The 15,640-nt window shown below is 54.9% G+C and overlaps 1 non-coding gene across 1 annotated transcript; it reads left to right on the top strand.

The window, feature by feature from the left end:
- The first annotated feature begins 600 nt into the window (after positions 1–600).
- LOC115651759 lies at positions 601–795 on the top strand. The gene has a single exon (XR_004000429.1). It is a non-coding gene; the product is annotated as a U2 spliceosomal RNA (small nuclear RNA).
- Positions 796–15,640: the final 14,845 nt, after the last annotated feature.

A 15,640-nucleotide genomic window follows, 5' to 3' on the forward strand; every position in this document is an offset into this window, starting at 1 on the left:
CATTATCTCTTGTAGTGGAGAGAAAGTAGAATTGTGGCTGGACTTTTGTTATTCCTGTTCAGGGAGTCAGCGGCTGTGAGGCAGGGGAAGTGTTGTCTCTTCTGCATTATGCTGCAATTTTTTGTTGTGCCCTTTCTCCCCCCCTTCAAGGCAGGCAGGCAGGCTTGGTGGCTTGGGGAGGTAGGTCAAGCCTGGTTTCTTTTGGCAGACACCTGGTTGAGAACTGGTGCTGTACGGTCTTGTCTTAACTGACCAACCCTAATGTCTGTTGTCTCGTCTCATACTTTGGAAGCCTTTTATTTACCCCGTTCCACTGCAAAAACTGACTATTTAGTCCTCTTTCTTTCCAAGCTGCTAACCAGTTACTGACCCATGAGAGGGCCCAATCTATCTGGAGTAGCTTGTGACTGTGAGTGGCAACCTCAGGGCAGACTGTTAAGAAGCAGCGCACAATCCCCAAATCAGTTGTATGTTCTAGACTTATATTTCACCAAGTGTCAGATTCTGGATGACATGACTTTTTAAAGCAAACTTGCTATTTTTGCATCATTTAAGTGTTCTATGCAGAGGACTAGAAATGTTTTTATTAACCTGAATGTTAGATCATTTTAACATTGGTTGGAATCAAAATGTTAAATTAGTTCTTATCACTTTAATAACTGATACTTCCTCTATCTCAGGACTAGCTAATAAACTGATTTTTGGACTAGGGAGATGGAATAGCAGCTTCCTCCAGCCATTGCACACATCACCCTTTTATTGTGGCACTGAACCCCCAGGAGCGGTGGACCTCCCTATGGGGAGAATATCATGGTTGAAGAGCAGTGAAGAAAAGTGGTGTTGTCTGTGTTCCTGTTTGGTTTGTACTGAGTATGGCTTTGAGTCGTTTGTAACTCTTTCGTCAGTTATTAGTAACATCTTATTATTAGACCTCTGATTTGAAAGGCTGGTCTTGCAGGTTTTACTTTGTTGTTGTTTGTAGGTCAAACAGCCGCTTTCTTAGGCCTGGTCTACACTACGCGTTTAAACTGAATTTAGCAGCATTAAAATGAATTAACCCTGCACCCATCCACACAATGAAGCCCTTTATATCGATATAAAGGGCTCTTAATACCTATATCTGTACTCCTCCCTGACGAGGGGAGTAGCACGGAAATCGGTATTGCCATGTCAGATTAGGATTAGTGTGGCCACAATTCGACGGTATTGGCCTCAGGGTGGCATCCCACAGTGCACCCTTGTGATCGCTCTGGAAAGCAATCTGAACTCAGATGCACTGGCCAGGTAGACAGGAAAAGCCCCGCGAACTTTTGAATTTCATTTCCTGTTTGCCCAGGATTTCCTGATCAGCATGGGTGGCGATGCAGTCTCAAACCCAAAATGAGCTCCAGCATGGACCGACTGGGAGATCCTGGATATAATCGCTGTATGGAGAGAAAAATCTGTTCTATCAGAGCTCCGTTAGTGAAGATGAAATGACAAAGCATTTGAAAAAATCTCCAGGCTGTGATAGACAGAGTCCACAGCCGGGACTCAGCACAGTGCTGCATGACAAGTGTAACAGAAAGCCAAAGAATCATATGGATGCTCATGGAGGGAGGGAGGGGGGACTGAGGACTCCAGCTATCCCACAGTCCCAGCAGTCTTCGAAAAGCATTTGCATTCTTGGAAGAGCTCCCAATGCCTGAGGGGTCAAACACATTTTCCCGGGTGTTTCAGGGGCCCCTGGAGCTAAGGTTAGGGGTGCAATGGGTAGGGCCTCTGGTGGTAGGGTTAGGGGCCCTACAGGTTGGGCCCCTGGAGCTAGGGTTTGGGACCCCACGGATAGGTCCCCTGCAGCTAGGGTTAGGGGGCCAATGGGCAGGGCCAATGGAGCTAGGGTTAGGACTCCCACGGGTAGGGCCCCTGGAGCTAGGGTTAGTGGCCCCACGGATAGGGTCCCTGGAGCTTCGGTTAGGGGTGCCACGGGAAGGGCCTCTGGAGCTAGGATTAGGGGCCCCACGGGTAGGGCCCAAGGAGCTAGGGTTAGGTGCCCCAGGAAAAGGGCCCCTGTAGCTAGGGTTAGGTACTCCATAGGTTGGGCCCTTGGAGGTAGGGTTAGGTCTCCCAGGGGGGTGCCCCTGGAGTTAGGTTTAGGGTTCCTAGGGGTGGGGCCCCTAGAGCTAGTGTAAGGGTTTCCAAGAGTGGGTCCCCTGGAACTAGGGTTAAGAGCCCCATGGGTAGGGCCCCTGGAGCTAGGATTAGGGGAACCATGGGCAGGGCCCTTGGAGCTACGATCAGGGACCCCATGGGCAGGGACCCTGGTGCTAGGGTTAGGGGCCCTATGGGTAGGACCCCTGGATCTAGGGCTAGGGGTCCCAGGGGTGGGGCCCCTGGAGCTAGGGTTAGGGTTCCCAGTGGTGAGGCCCCTTTATCTAGGGTTAAGGGCCCCACGGGTAGGGCCCCTGGAGCTAAGGTAAGGGCTCCACGGGCAGAGCCCATGGAGCTAGGGTTAGGGGCCGCATTGGTAGGGCCCCTGGAGCTAGGATTAGGAGCCCCAGGGACGGGACCCCTGAAGCTAGGGTTAGGGGTCCCAGGGTGGGGCCCCTGGAGTGAGGTTAGGGGACCAACGGGTACGGCCCCTGGAGCTAGGGTTAGGGGTCCCACGGGTTGAGCACCTGGAGCTAGGGTTAGGGATTCCATGGGTAGGGACTCGGGAGCTAGGATTAGGGGTCCCACGGGTAGGGCCTCTGGATCGATGGTTAGGGGCCACACAGATAGGGACCCTGGAGCTGGATTAGGGGACCCAGGGATGGGGCCCCTGGAACTAGGGTTAAGGGCCCCAGCGGTTGAGCATCTGGAGCTATGGTTAAGTGTCCCACGAGTAGGGTGCTTGTAGCTAGGGTTTGGGACCCAAGAGACAGCTCCCCTGGAGCAAGGGATAGGGGTCCCTCGGATAGGGCCCCTGGAGCTAGAGTTAGGGGACCCAAGGGCAGGGCCCCTGGAACTAGGGTAGGGGGACCCACGTTTGGGCCTCTGGAGATAGGCGTTAGGGACCCCGGGGGAGGGACCCTGGAGATAGGGTTAGGGAACCAAGGGGTAGGGAACCTGGAGCTTGGGTTAGGTGCCTCACGAGTGGGGTTCCTGGAGCTAGGGATTGGTGTCCCAGGGTGGGGCCCCTGGAGCTAGGGTTAGGGTTCCCACGTGTCGGGCCCCTGGAGCTAGGGTTAGGAGCCCCAGGGATGGGGCCGCTGTAGCCAGAGTAATTGTTCCCAGCGGTGGGGAGCCAGGAGATAGTGTTAGGGTTTCCAGGGATGGGGCCCCTGGAGCTAGGGCTAGGGGTCCCTGGGGTGGGGACCCTGCAGTTAGAGTTTGGAGCCCCAGGGATGGGGCCCATGGACCTAGAGTTAGGGGTCCCAGAAGTGGGGCCCCAGGAGCTAGGGTTAGGGGCCCAATGGGTAGGGCCCCTGAAGGTAGGATTAGGTGCCCCAGGGGTAAGGCCCCTGGAGCAAGAGTTAGGGGTCCAACGGGTAGGGCCTCTGGTGGTATCGTTAGGGGCCCCACAGGTAGGTCCGCTGGAGATAGGGTTAGGGGTCCAATGGGCAGGGACCCTGGAGCTCGGGTTTGGGTTCCCATGGGTAGGGCCTCTGGAGCTAGGGTTAGGGACCCCATGGGTAGGGCCTCTGGGACTAGAGTTAGGGGTACCACGGGAAGAGCTCCTGGAGATATGGTTAGGGGCCTGATGGGTAGGGCCACTACAGCTAAGGTTAGGGTTTCCAGGGGTGGTGTCCCTGGAACTAGGGTTAGGGGCCCCACGGGTATGGCCCCTGGAGTTAGATCTAGTGCTCCCAGGAGTAGGGCCCCTGGAGATTGGGTTAGTGGTGCTACAGGTAGGGCTTTTAGAGCTAGTGTTAAGGACCTCACGTGTAGGACCCCCAAGTGTAGGGTTAGGGGCCCCAGGGATGGGGCACCTGGAGCTAAGGTTAGGGGCCCCACGCATAGGCCTCTTGGAGCTAGGGTTTGGGGACCCATGTGCAGGGCCCTCGTAGCTAGGGTTTGGGTCCCAGGGTTAGCACCCCTGGAGTAGGGGTTGGGGTCTCACATGTAGGGTCCCTCAAGCTAGGGATATGGGCCCCATGGGTAGGGCCCCTGGAGCTAGGGTTAGGGGATCTACGAATGGTGCTCCTGGAGCTAGCGTTAGGGGTCCCATGGGTAGTTCCCCTGGAGCTAGGGTTAGGGGCCCGAGGGGTAGGGGCCCTGTAGCTAGGGTTACGGGCCCCACAGGTAGGGCACCTGGAGCTAGGGTTAGAGGCCCCAGGGATGGGGCCCATGGAGCTAGGGTTAGGGGCCCCACGTGTAGGGCCCCTGGTGCTAGAGTTATGGATCTCAGAGATGGGGCCCCTGAAGCCAGGCTTACGGGACCTAGGGGTGGGGCCCATGGAGCTAGGGTTAGGGGCCCCACAGGTAGGGGCCCTGGAACTAGGATTACGGGCCCCACGTGTTAGGCCCCTGGAGCTAGGGTTAGGGACCTCATGGTTAGGGCCCCTTTAATTAGGGTTAGGGGTCCCACGGGTAGAGCCCCAGGAGCTAGGGTTAGGGGCCTCAGGGGTAGGGCCCCTGTAGTTAGGGTTAGGGGCCCAATGGGTAGAGCCTCTGGAGCTAGGCTTGGAGCCCCACGGCTAGGGCCCCTGGAGCCAAGGTTAGGTGCCCCACGGTAGGGCCCCTGGAGCTAGTGTTAGGGGCCCCACGGGTAGGGCCTCTGGAGCTAGGGTTAGGGGCCCCACGGGTAGGGCCTCTGGAGCTAGGGTTAGGCACCCCACGGGTAGGGCCCCTAGAGCTAGAGTTAGGGGCAGCAGAGATGGAGCCCCTTGAGCTAGGGTTGGGGCCCCAGGGGTGGTGCACCTGGAGCTACTGCTAGTTCTCCCACAGGTAGGGCCCCTGTAGCTAGGGTTTGAGGTCCCAAGGGTTAGGCCTCTGGAGCTAGGATTAGGGGCCAAAAGGTTAGGGGCCCTGGAGCTAGGGTTAAGGGCCCCACAAGTAGGGCCGATGGAGTTAGGTTTAGCGGCCCCAGGGGAAGGGCCCCTGGAGGTAGGTTAAGGGGTCCCATGGGAAGGGCCCCTGGAGCTAGGGTTCTGGGACCCACGGGTAGGACTGCTGGAGCTAGGGTTAGGGGCCCCATGGTTAGGGACCCTCTAGCTAGGGTTTGGGGTCCCAAAGGTAAGGCCCCTGGAGCTAGGGTTAGGGGCCCCAAGGTTAGGGCTCGTGGAGCTAGGGTTAGGGGTCCAGGGCTAGGGCCCCTCGAGCTAGGGGTAAGGGTTCCCAGTGGTGGGGCCCCTGGAGCTAGGGTTAGCGTTCCCCGGGCTGGGGCCTCTGGAGTTAGGGTTAGGGGTCCCAGGGCTAGGGACCCTGGACCTATGGTTCGAGATCCCAGAGGTAGGGCCCCTGGAGCTACAGTAAGTGATTCTACGGGCAGGGCCTCCTGAGTTATATTTAGGGGCCCCAGGAGTAGGGCCTCTGGAGCTAGTGTTAGGGGTCACAGCGGTAGGGCCCTTAGAGCTTGAGCTAGGGGCTCCACGGGAAGGGATCCTGGACCTAGGTATAGGGATCCTAGGGGAGGACCCCTGGAGCTAGGTGTGATGATGCGGTTCTGGCAGGACCCAACTGAGAGTGCCAATTCAGGACCAATTGCTTAAACAGGCAGTTACAGCCCTAGGCTGGGGTTTTTCCACCTCTTAGGCAAACCAAACCGGCCAGACAAAAAGGACTTCGGTTTCACACCACTGGCTAACCACATGTCACACAAGCAATTTCCTTAGACACTCCAGTTTCCCAGTATCACCACCAGTGCCACCCGTCCTGGGGATGAATGGTTAAGAAAACAAACACCCCAGTAAAAGAAAAAGGTTCTCTCGATCCCAAAGGACCAAGCCCCAGACCCAGGTCAATATACACATCAGATCTTACCCACAAATCACGCTGTTGCCAATCCTTTAGAATCTAAAATCTAAAGTTTTATTCATAAAGGGAAAAAGATAGAGATGAAAGCTAGAATTGGTTAAATGGAATCAATTATATACAGTAATGACAAAGTTCTTAGTTCAGACTTCAAGTATCAGAGGGGTAGCCGTGTTAGTCTGGATCTGTAAAAGCAGCAAAGAATCCTGTGGCACCTTATAGACTAACAGACGTTTTGGAGCATGGAGCATGAGCATGAGCATGAGCTTTCGTGGGTGAATACAGACAACCTGCCAACCTGAAACATATTCTCACCAGTAACTGCACACCGCACCATAATAACTCTAGCTCAGGAACCAATCCATGCTACAAACCTCAATGCCAACTCTGCCCACATATCTACACCAGCGAGACCATCACAGGACCTAACCAGATCAGCCACACCATCACTGGTTCATTCACCTGCACATCCACCAATGTAATATACGCCATCATATGCCAGCAATGCCCCTCTACTATGTACATCGGCCAAACTGGACAGTCTCTACGGAAAAGGATAAATGGACACAAATCAGACATTAGGAATGGCAATATACAAAAACCTGTAGGAGAGCACTTCGACCTCCCTGGCCACACTATAGCAGACCTTAAGGTGGCCATCCTGCAGCAAAAAAACTTCAGGACCAGACTTCAAAGGGAAACAGCTGAGCTTCAGTTCATCTGCAAATTTGACACCATCAGCTCAGGATTGAACAAAGACTGTGAATGGTTTGCCAACTACAGAACCAGTTTCTCCTCTCTTGGTTTTCACACCTCAACTGCTAGAACAGGGCCTCATCCTCCCTGATTGAACTGACCTCGTTATCTCTAGCTTGCTTGCTATCATATATATACCTGCCCCTGGAAATTTCCACTACATGCATCGGAGGAAGTGGGTATTCACCCACAAAAGTTCATGCTCCAAAACGTCTGTTAGTCTATAAGGTGCCACAGGATTCTTTGCTGCTTTTAGTTCAGGCTTGTAGCAGTGATGGAGTAAACTGCAGGTTCAAATCAAGTCTCTGGAGAACATCCCCCGCTAGGATGGGTCATCAGTCCCTTGTGTAGAGCTTCAGCTTGTAGCAAAGTCCCTCCAGGGGTAAGAAGCAGGACTGAAGACAAGATGGAGATGAGGCATCAGCCTTATATAGGCTGTTCCAGGGTAAGAACACTTCTTTGTTCTTATTGTGGAAAATTACAGCAAAATGGAGTCTGCAGTCACATGGGCCAGTTTCTGCATACCCTGCTGAGTCACAAGGCGTATCTGCCTCCTCTCAATGGGTCAATTGTGTAGCTGATGGTCCTTAATGGGCCATCAAGCAGGCTAAGCAGAGCTAACACTCACTTGTCTGGGATTTTTCCCAGTAACACAGCATAAGTTTGAAATATAGACAGTATACAGCCAATACTTATAACTTCAACTACAAAATGATACAGACATACAGACAGCATAATCATAATCAGTAACTCATAGCTTGGTCTTAGACACCTTATAGGACCCCCTTTACGTAAGATCTGGTGCCACTACAGGACCTTGGTTGCAACCCATGTTATATATGGTCCCAGTTTAGATCAATAACGTCACACTAGGGTTAGGGGTCCGTGGGGTATGGCACCTGGAACAAAGGTTAGGTGTCCCAAGGGTAGGGCCTCCGGAGCTAGGGTTTTGTGCCCCACGGGCCGGGGCCCTGGAGCTAGGGATCAGGGCCCCACTGGTAGGGTCCTTGCAGCTAGTTTCAGGGGACCAAGAGGTAAGGCCCCTGGAGCTAGGGTTAGGGATCCCTGGAGTGAGGCTCTTGGAGCTAGGTTAGGGTTTCCACATGTAAGGCACCTGGAGCTAGGATTAAGGTTCCCAGGGGTGGGTCTCCTGGAGCTAGTGTTAGGGTTTCCAGAGGTGGGGCCCCTGGAGCTTGGGTAAGGGTCCCCAAGGGTAGGGCCCTTGGAGCCAGAGTTTAGAGCCCCAGGGATGGGGACACTGGAGCTAGGGTTAGGGATCCCAGAGGTGGGGCCCCTGGAAATAGAGTTAGGGGCCCCACTGTTAGGGCCCCTTAAGCTAGGTTTATGAAGCCAAGGGGGAGGGCCCCTGGATCTAAGGTTAGGGGTCCCATGAGTACGGGCTCTGGAGGTAGTGTTAGGGGCCCCACGGGTTGGGCCCCTGGATCTAGCCTTAGGGACCCCATGGTTAGGTTCCCTGGAGCTAGGGCTAGGGGTCCCATGGGCAGGGCCCCTGGAGCTAGGGTTAGGGGTCCCATGGGTAAGGCATATAGAACGAGGGTTAGGGACCTCATGGACAGGGTCCCTGAAAGTAGGGTTATGGGTCCAAAGGGTAGGGCCCCTGGAACTAGGGTTAGGGGTCCCTCAGGTAGAGCCCCTGGAGCTAGGGTTAGGGGCTCCATGTGTAGGGCCCCTGGAGGTAAGTTTAGGAGCCCCAGGGGCAGGGCCTCTGGAGCTAGGCTTAGGGACCCTACGGGGTTGGGGCCCTATAGGTAGGGTTAGGGGTCCCAGGGGTGGGGCCCCTGGAGCTAGGGTTAGGGACCCCATGGCTACGGCCCTGGAGCTAGGGTTAGGGGCCCCAGGGGTAGGGCCGCCTGCATCAGGGGTCCCATGGGTAGGGCCACTGAAGCTGGGTTAGGGGACCCACGGGCAGGGCCCCTGGATGCAGGGTTCGGGGTCACACGGGTAGAGCACCTGAAACTAAGGTTAGGGATCCCACAGGTAGAGCCCCTGGAGCTAGGGTTAGGGGACTGATGGGCAGGGCCTCTGGAGGCAGGGTTAGGGGTCTCACGGGTAGAGTACCTGGAACTAATGTTAGGGGCCAAACAGATAGAGCCCCTGGATCCAGGGTTAGGGTCCCCAGGGATAGGGCCCCTTGAGCTAGAGTTAGGGTTCCCAGGGGTAGGGCCCCTGGAGCTAGGGCTAGGGGCCCAACGAGTAGGGCCCTGGAGTTAGGGTTAGGGGCCCCAGGGGTAGGGCCCCTGGAGCTAGGGTTAGGGGTCCCAAGGGTAGGGCCTGTGGAGGTAGGTTTAGGGGCCCCACGAGTACGGCCCTTAGAGCAAGGGTTAGGGGCCCCACGGGATGGGCCCCTGAAGCTATGGTTAGGGGTCCCATGGGGAGGATCCCTGGAGCTAGGGTTAGGGGCCCCACGGGAAAGGACCCTGGAGCTAGGGATAGGGGCTCCACGGGCAGTGACCCTGGAGCTAGGGTTAGGGGCCCCATGGGTATGGCCCCTGGAACTAGGGTTATGGGTCCCATGGGTAGGGCCCCTGTAGCTAGGGTTAAGGTACCTAGGGGTAGGGACCCTGGAACTAGAGTTAAGGGACCCAGGGGTAGGGCCCCTTGAGCTAGGTTTAAGGGTCCCATGTGTAGGGTCCCTGAAGCTAGGGTTAGGTTCCCCATGGGTAGAGCCCCTGGAGCTAGGGTTGGGGGCCCCAGGGATGAGGACCCTGGAGCAAGGGTTAGGTGTCCTGTAGTGGGGCCCCTGGAACTAGGGTTAGGGCCAAATTTTTGGGCCCCTGGAGCTAGAGTTAGGGGCCACAGGGATATAGCCCCTGGAGCAAGGATTTGGGGCCCCACGAGTAAGTCCCCTGCATCTAGGGTTAGAGGCCCAACAGGTAGGACCCCTGGAGCTAGAGTTAGGGACCCCACGGGTAGGGCCCCTGGAGCTACTGATTGGGGCCCCAGGAATGGGGCCCTGGAGCTAGGGTTAGGGGTCCCAAGGGTGGAGCCCCTGGAGCTAGGGTTAGGGGTCCCACCGGTGGGGCACCTTGACCTAGAGTTAGGGGACCTACAGGTAGGGTCTCTGGAGCTAGGGTTAGGGACCCCACAGGTAGGGCCCCTGGAACTATGGATTGGGACTCCAGGAACTGAGCCCTAGAAGTAGGGTTAGGGGCCCCAGGGAAAGGACCCCTGGAGCTAGGGTTAGCTGTCCACGGGAAGGGCCCCTGGAGCAAAAGTTAGGGGCCTCACGGGAATGGTCCCTGGAGCTAGGGATAAGGGCCCCACGGGTAGAGTCCCTGGAGCTAGGGTTAGAAGTCCCACGGGTAAGGCCTCTGGAGCTATAATTAGTGGTCCAAGGTTTAGGGCAACTGGAGCTAGGGTTAGGGGTCCCAGGGGTAGGGCCCCTGGAGCTAAGGTTGTGGACCCAATGGGTAGGGTCACTGGAGCTAGGGTTAGTTGTCCCAAGAATGGGACCCCTACAGCTAGGATTAGGGGTCCCACGTGTAGCGCCGATGTAGCTAGGGTTAGGGGACCTATGGGTAAGGTCTCTGGAGGTAGGGTTAGAGGTCCCAAGGGTACAGACCCTGTAGTTAGTTTTAGGGGTACTAGGAGTGGGTCTCCAGGGGCTAAAGTCAGGGTTTCCAGGGCTAGGGCCCCTTGAGCTAGGGTTAGAGGCCCCAGGGATGGGGTCCGTGCAGCTAGGGTTAGGGGTCCCGGGGTGGGGCCCCTGTAGTTAGGGTTAGGGGCTCAACTTGTAGGGCCCCTGGAACTAGTGTTAGAGGACCCATGAATAGGGCCCCTGAAGCTAGGATTAGGGGACCCATGGATAGGAATCATGGAGTAGTGTTAGGGGCCCCACGGGTAGGGACCCTGGAGTCAGGGTTAGGGGCCTCACGGGTATGGCCCCTGGAGCCAGGGTTAGGGGTCCCGGGGTAGAGCTCCTGGAACTAGGGTTAGGGATCCCACGTGTAAGGCCCCTGGAGCCAGGCTTAGGGGCCCCAGGGCAGAGCCCCTGGATCAACGGTTAGGGGCCCAACAGGTAGGAACCCTGCTCTTATGGTTAGGGGTCCCGGGGTAGGGCCCCTTGGGCTAGTGTTAGGAGTCCTACGTGTATGGCCCCTTGAGCCAGGGTTAGGGGCCCCACGGGTAGCGCCCCTGGAGCTAGTGTTAGGGTCCCCAGGGATGGGACCACTGCAGCTAGGGTTAGGGATCCCAGGGGTACAGTCCCTGGAGCTAGGGTTATAGGCCCTAAGGGTAAAGCCCCTGGAGTTAGGGATAGGGGCCCCATGGGTAGGAGCCCTGGTGCTAGGGTTAGGTGTCTCAGGGCTAGGGCCCCTGGAGCCAGGGTTAGGGGGCCCACATTTAGGGCACCTGGACCTTGGGTTAGGGGCCCCACAGATGTGCCCCCTGGAGCTAGAGTTAGGGATCCCGGGGTGGGGCCCCTAGAACTAGGGTTAGGGGGCCAAAGGGTTAGGTCCCTGGAGCTAGGGTTAGGGGCCTCAGGGGTACAGCCCCTGGAGCTCGGGTTAGGGGTCCCACAGATAGGGCCCCTGGAACCAGTGTTAGGGGTCCTATGGGTATGGCCCCTGCAACTAGGGTTAGAGGTCCCAGGGGTAGAACCCGTGGAGCTAGGGTTAATGGCCCCACGGGTAGGGCCCCTGGAGGAAGGGTTAGTGGCTCCACGGGCAGGGCCCCTGGAGTTAGGGGTCAGAGTCCCCAGGGATGGTGCCCCTGTAGCTAAGGCTAGGGGTCCCAGGGGTGGGGCCCCTTTAGCTAGGGTTAGGGGTGCCACTGGCAGGGCCCCTGGAGTTAGGGTTAGGGGCCCCAGGGGTAAGGACCCTGGAGCTAGGTTTTGGGGTCCCACGAGTAGGGCAGCGAGAGCTTGGGTTACGGTCCCCTGGGTAGGACCCCTTAAGCTAGGTTTAGGAGTTTCATGGGTAGGGCCCCTGGAACTAGGGTTAGGGGCTCCAGGGGTTGTGCATGCATTGGGATCTCAACCCAGAATTCCAATGGGCGAGGGAGACTGTGGAAACTATGGGATAGCTACGGGATAGCTATCCACAGTGCAATGCTCTGGAAATCGACACTACCCTCGGTACATGGACACACACCGCTGAATTAATGTGCTTAGTGTGGCCTTGTGCACTTGACTTTATACAATGTTTTACAAAACCGGTTTCTGTAAAATCAGAATAATCCCGTCGTATAGACATACCCTTAGTCTATTCTGTGTAGTTTCTTAAACCACTCTCCTTAGTCTACCTTCCAGAATTTATTGTATGGTTTGGATCATTCTTTTCCTCGTCTCCCCACAGTAGAGAAAATTTCCATCCCTTTCCCATTGGGAAAATGCCATCGTTTTAACTTCGGAAACAGTCTCTGTAAATGTTTTGCCCAGATGAGGGATAGTTCATAGGAGCAGACAAGGAGGAATGTTGTGGCCCTTTGAGTCACATTCCTAGCGTTTAAGACTGGAAGGAACCAGCTGATCACCTCGGAGGGACTGGGGTGCACCAATGCCCGAGGCCCTACCATGGCAAGGAATTGATTTGATGCCATTGACCGTACGTTTGAGGTAGTTCTGCAGGAAAGGAGCAGAAAAGTCACTCACTGCCTTTTGGCAGCAGAAGGTGCATTATGATTGATAGCTACCGTTGTCATACTCTTAGGTGCTCTTTTAGTCAATTTCGGTGAGGTCGGTTGGGGCGCCTGGGCAAACATGGGAGTGACTCAGCCAGGTCATTCCCATCTTCTGTCAAGCACCCAGGAGATGATGATGACCAGCAGTCATACTGCATCGTCTTCTGGTGAGCAACCAGGACATGACAATGGCTAGCAGTTGTACTACCAGCCTAAGATGTAAAAGCCGGATGGGTCAAAACAAGAAATTAACCTGATTTGTTCTGTGAAATCAACAGCCTGCTAAACCCAGGGTTTTTAGTTCAATCCTTGAGGGGACCATTCTGTCTGACAATTGTTTGTGTTTCTCCTTGATGCAAAGCCACCCCTTTTGTTGATTTTAATTCCCTGTAAGCCATGCCATCAGTCACCCCTCCCTCCATCAGCGCAATGGCAGACAATTGTTTCGTTCCTTTTTTCAGCACAGAACCAGAAGCTGCAAAAGCAAAACCAGACAAGGAGGTGAAAGCAGTGCGGTGACAAGAGTGATGAGGACATAGATTTCTCACAAAGTACGGGCCGGGCAATATGTCCCGGCAATGTGCACATCATGCTGATGGGCTCTGCATGGTCACCTGTGCTGATCAGCTCGCCACGCTGGCCAAACAGGAAATGAAATTCAAAAGTTCGTGGGCCTTTTCCTGTCTACCTGGCCAGTGCATCTGAGTTGAGAGCGCTGTCCAGAACGGTCACAATGGAGCACTCTGGGATAGCTCCCAGAGGCCAATACCATTGAGTTGCGTCCATACTACCCTAAATTCAACCCGGCAAGGCCGATTTCAGTGCTAATCCCATAGTTGGAGATGGAGTAAAGAAGTTGAAAAAAAGGGCTTTGTCTTGTGGATGGGTCCAGGGTTAAACTGAGGTAACGCTGTTAAATTCAACCTAAAATCATAGTGTAGACCAGGCCTCAGAGGGATTTTATAGCTACTGGCTGGCTGGGTGTCCAAAAAAGGGAGCTACCTCCCCCCACCCCCTTTCATTGATCACACTTGGAAACTACTAAGTAGAAGCACAGAATCATAGATTGATTTGCTGAGTTTCCTGCAGGCTTTCCTAACGGCACAGCAGGGCTGCTCTTGGTTCTGCACAATGTTGTTTCGTTTAGGAGTGACTGTGAAGGCACTTCCAGCTATTTGGCCGTAGGAACTCTGGTATTAAGTGGACACCCTGTCTTAGCTGTGTATGGCTGGATTGCTTGTAGATTGATATATTCTGTATTGATGTTACCAAGTGGAGTATTTTGTAGCTGGCTGCTATAATTTGTTAACTTGTATGAAATATGGAATATGCTCCCTCAGACTTAACCACCTGCCTTTCACACACTCCCTGCCCCTCGCTCTCTGGGGTGGGAAGAAGCCACCAGCATGTGTGTCCATTGGATTTTTTTTATTTAATTATTTCTCATTGTTAAATTATTTATGAATGTTTCTTAAATGTCATTGCATTGCGTTTTCTTCCTGCCACGATCACCTGGCAGCTCAGGGAAAAAGAAGAGAGATCACACTTCAGCACCTTTGGAAATAAAAGCAACCTGGAAACCAACCAACTGTCTCCTCGGTGTGCAGTTTGTGTCTCTTTTGGTGCAGTTGATGCGTGTGCAGCATGTGTGGTGGACAGGGGCACTGTGTGCTCACATGAGAATTCACCACTCTTGGTGCAGGATTTGGCTTGTTCCTGGAGTGAATGTAGTACTGTGGAGTGTCAGGCACAGGCTGCATGACCCCCTCCATTTATCCTTGGTGTAGATACAGCCCTTGCAGCACTAGTGCAACCTCCTCTCCCATTGCCCTCCACCATCATCTGCACAGCCCACCTGTCAGGGTAGGAGGGGAATGTTGCTCCATGGATCCTGGTTCTCAGATTGGGACTGACCTGGGATGGGGGTGTGGTGGCATCCATTGGATCACCAGACTGAGCCTTCTAATATCCTTGGTGATTGTTCCCAAGATCCAGGACTTTGTGCTCAAACATCTCCCAGATTCCTTGTTGAAAATAAGGCCAAGGGTTTATTGCAATATACAGGAAGAAAGTAGATTTTCATCCCAGATGGGACTCAAACCCACAGTCTCTGGAAGCAAATACTTTATCCATTAGGGCCCTGGTGCACAGCTGCTAAAAAGATGAAAATTCCCTCTCAGAAATGCACATTCCTCGCATTTGCTTCAACACCAAATAGCCCCTTTCTGCACCTTATAGAAATGTCTGCATCCCCTGGCAGCGAGGCCACTGGGCAGGTGACTGACAGAGCTGAGCACCACCTTTCTCCAGCCATCTTTAGAGAAGAACCCCACCCTAGAGTCACCCTCCCTCCTCCAGCACCTCCATGTCTGTCGCTCTGACTGGCAGTAGAATGATTAGGGGGCGAATCTGGGGCTGGAAGGGGGGTAAGGTCAGCCTGTAAGGAGTAATCAGGTGGGGCAGACCCAGGGGGAGACTGTGGGTCGGTTGTTGGGATCCAAGCTCTAGATCAAAGCTGCACAGTGACCTGACACCCAGGGTTACAGGGCTGACATAGTGACCCCCTTACTGGCCTCGGTGAACCCCAAACCCTTGTTACTAAGGGCATTGAGGAGTCTCTGTCCCTTAATAACTTCTGGGATCTCCGCTGCAGGCATCAGCCGCCTCCTGCCTCACAGGTTAGACTCTTGGCGCTGTGCCAGCCACCCCCTCACTTGAGGGCCCAGTGTAAGAAGAAGAAGGAGGAGGCCCAGTGCTAGCAGAAAGGGGTTTTGATTGATTGACCTCTGTGGTATGGGCACAGGACACTTCCACTGTGTCACTCTGCTGGCTTTTCTTCAGCAGCGCCTAGAGGCCCTGGCTCCAGGCTACTGCCTTGTGAGCTCTGGCACTGGCAGGAAGCGCTGCAGGGTGCTGGGCAGCGGCCCTGGCAAACCAGCTGCTGGTAGGTGTCTCTGTGGTATCATGGGTCAGTGAGTTCTGCTGTTAATGGAAAGGAGGGGGGATTATGCTCCCCCAGGGATGCCACGCCCAGGCCTGCCTCTTGCCTTCAGCCCAGGCAGCCAGAGGTGCCGAGGAGCTCCTTGGCAGGCCACCGCCTCAGCCAGGAAACAAGGAAAAGGTGATGAATAAAGAAGTCAGGAAATAACAAGGAAATGAAGAGGTTTGTCGAACGTATTTCTGTCCGACTTACCATCTTCTCAGCTACCGCTCAAAGTTAAAGACCTAAAGTCCACCTATCGGCATAAGTATAGATGGGTGCTAAAAGGAGCTGCTGTCACAAGTGTTAGGTGCCTGCAAGCAGCATGCA

Source organism: Gopherus evgoodei, chromosome 4 (genome assembly GCF_007399415.2).
Source record: "Gopherus evgoodei ecotype Sinaloan lineage chromosome 4, rGopEvg1_v1.p, whole genome shotgun sequence".
Lineage (NCBI taxonomy): Eukaryota > Metazoa > Chordata > Testudines > Testudinidae > Gopherus > Gopherus evgoodei.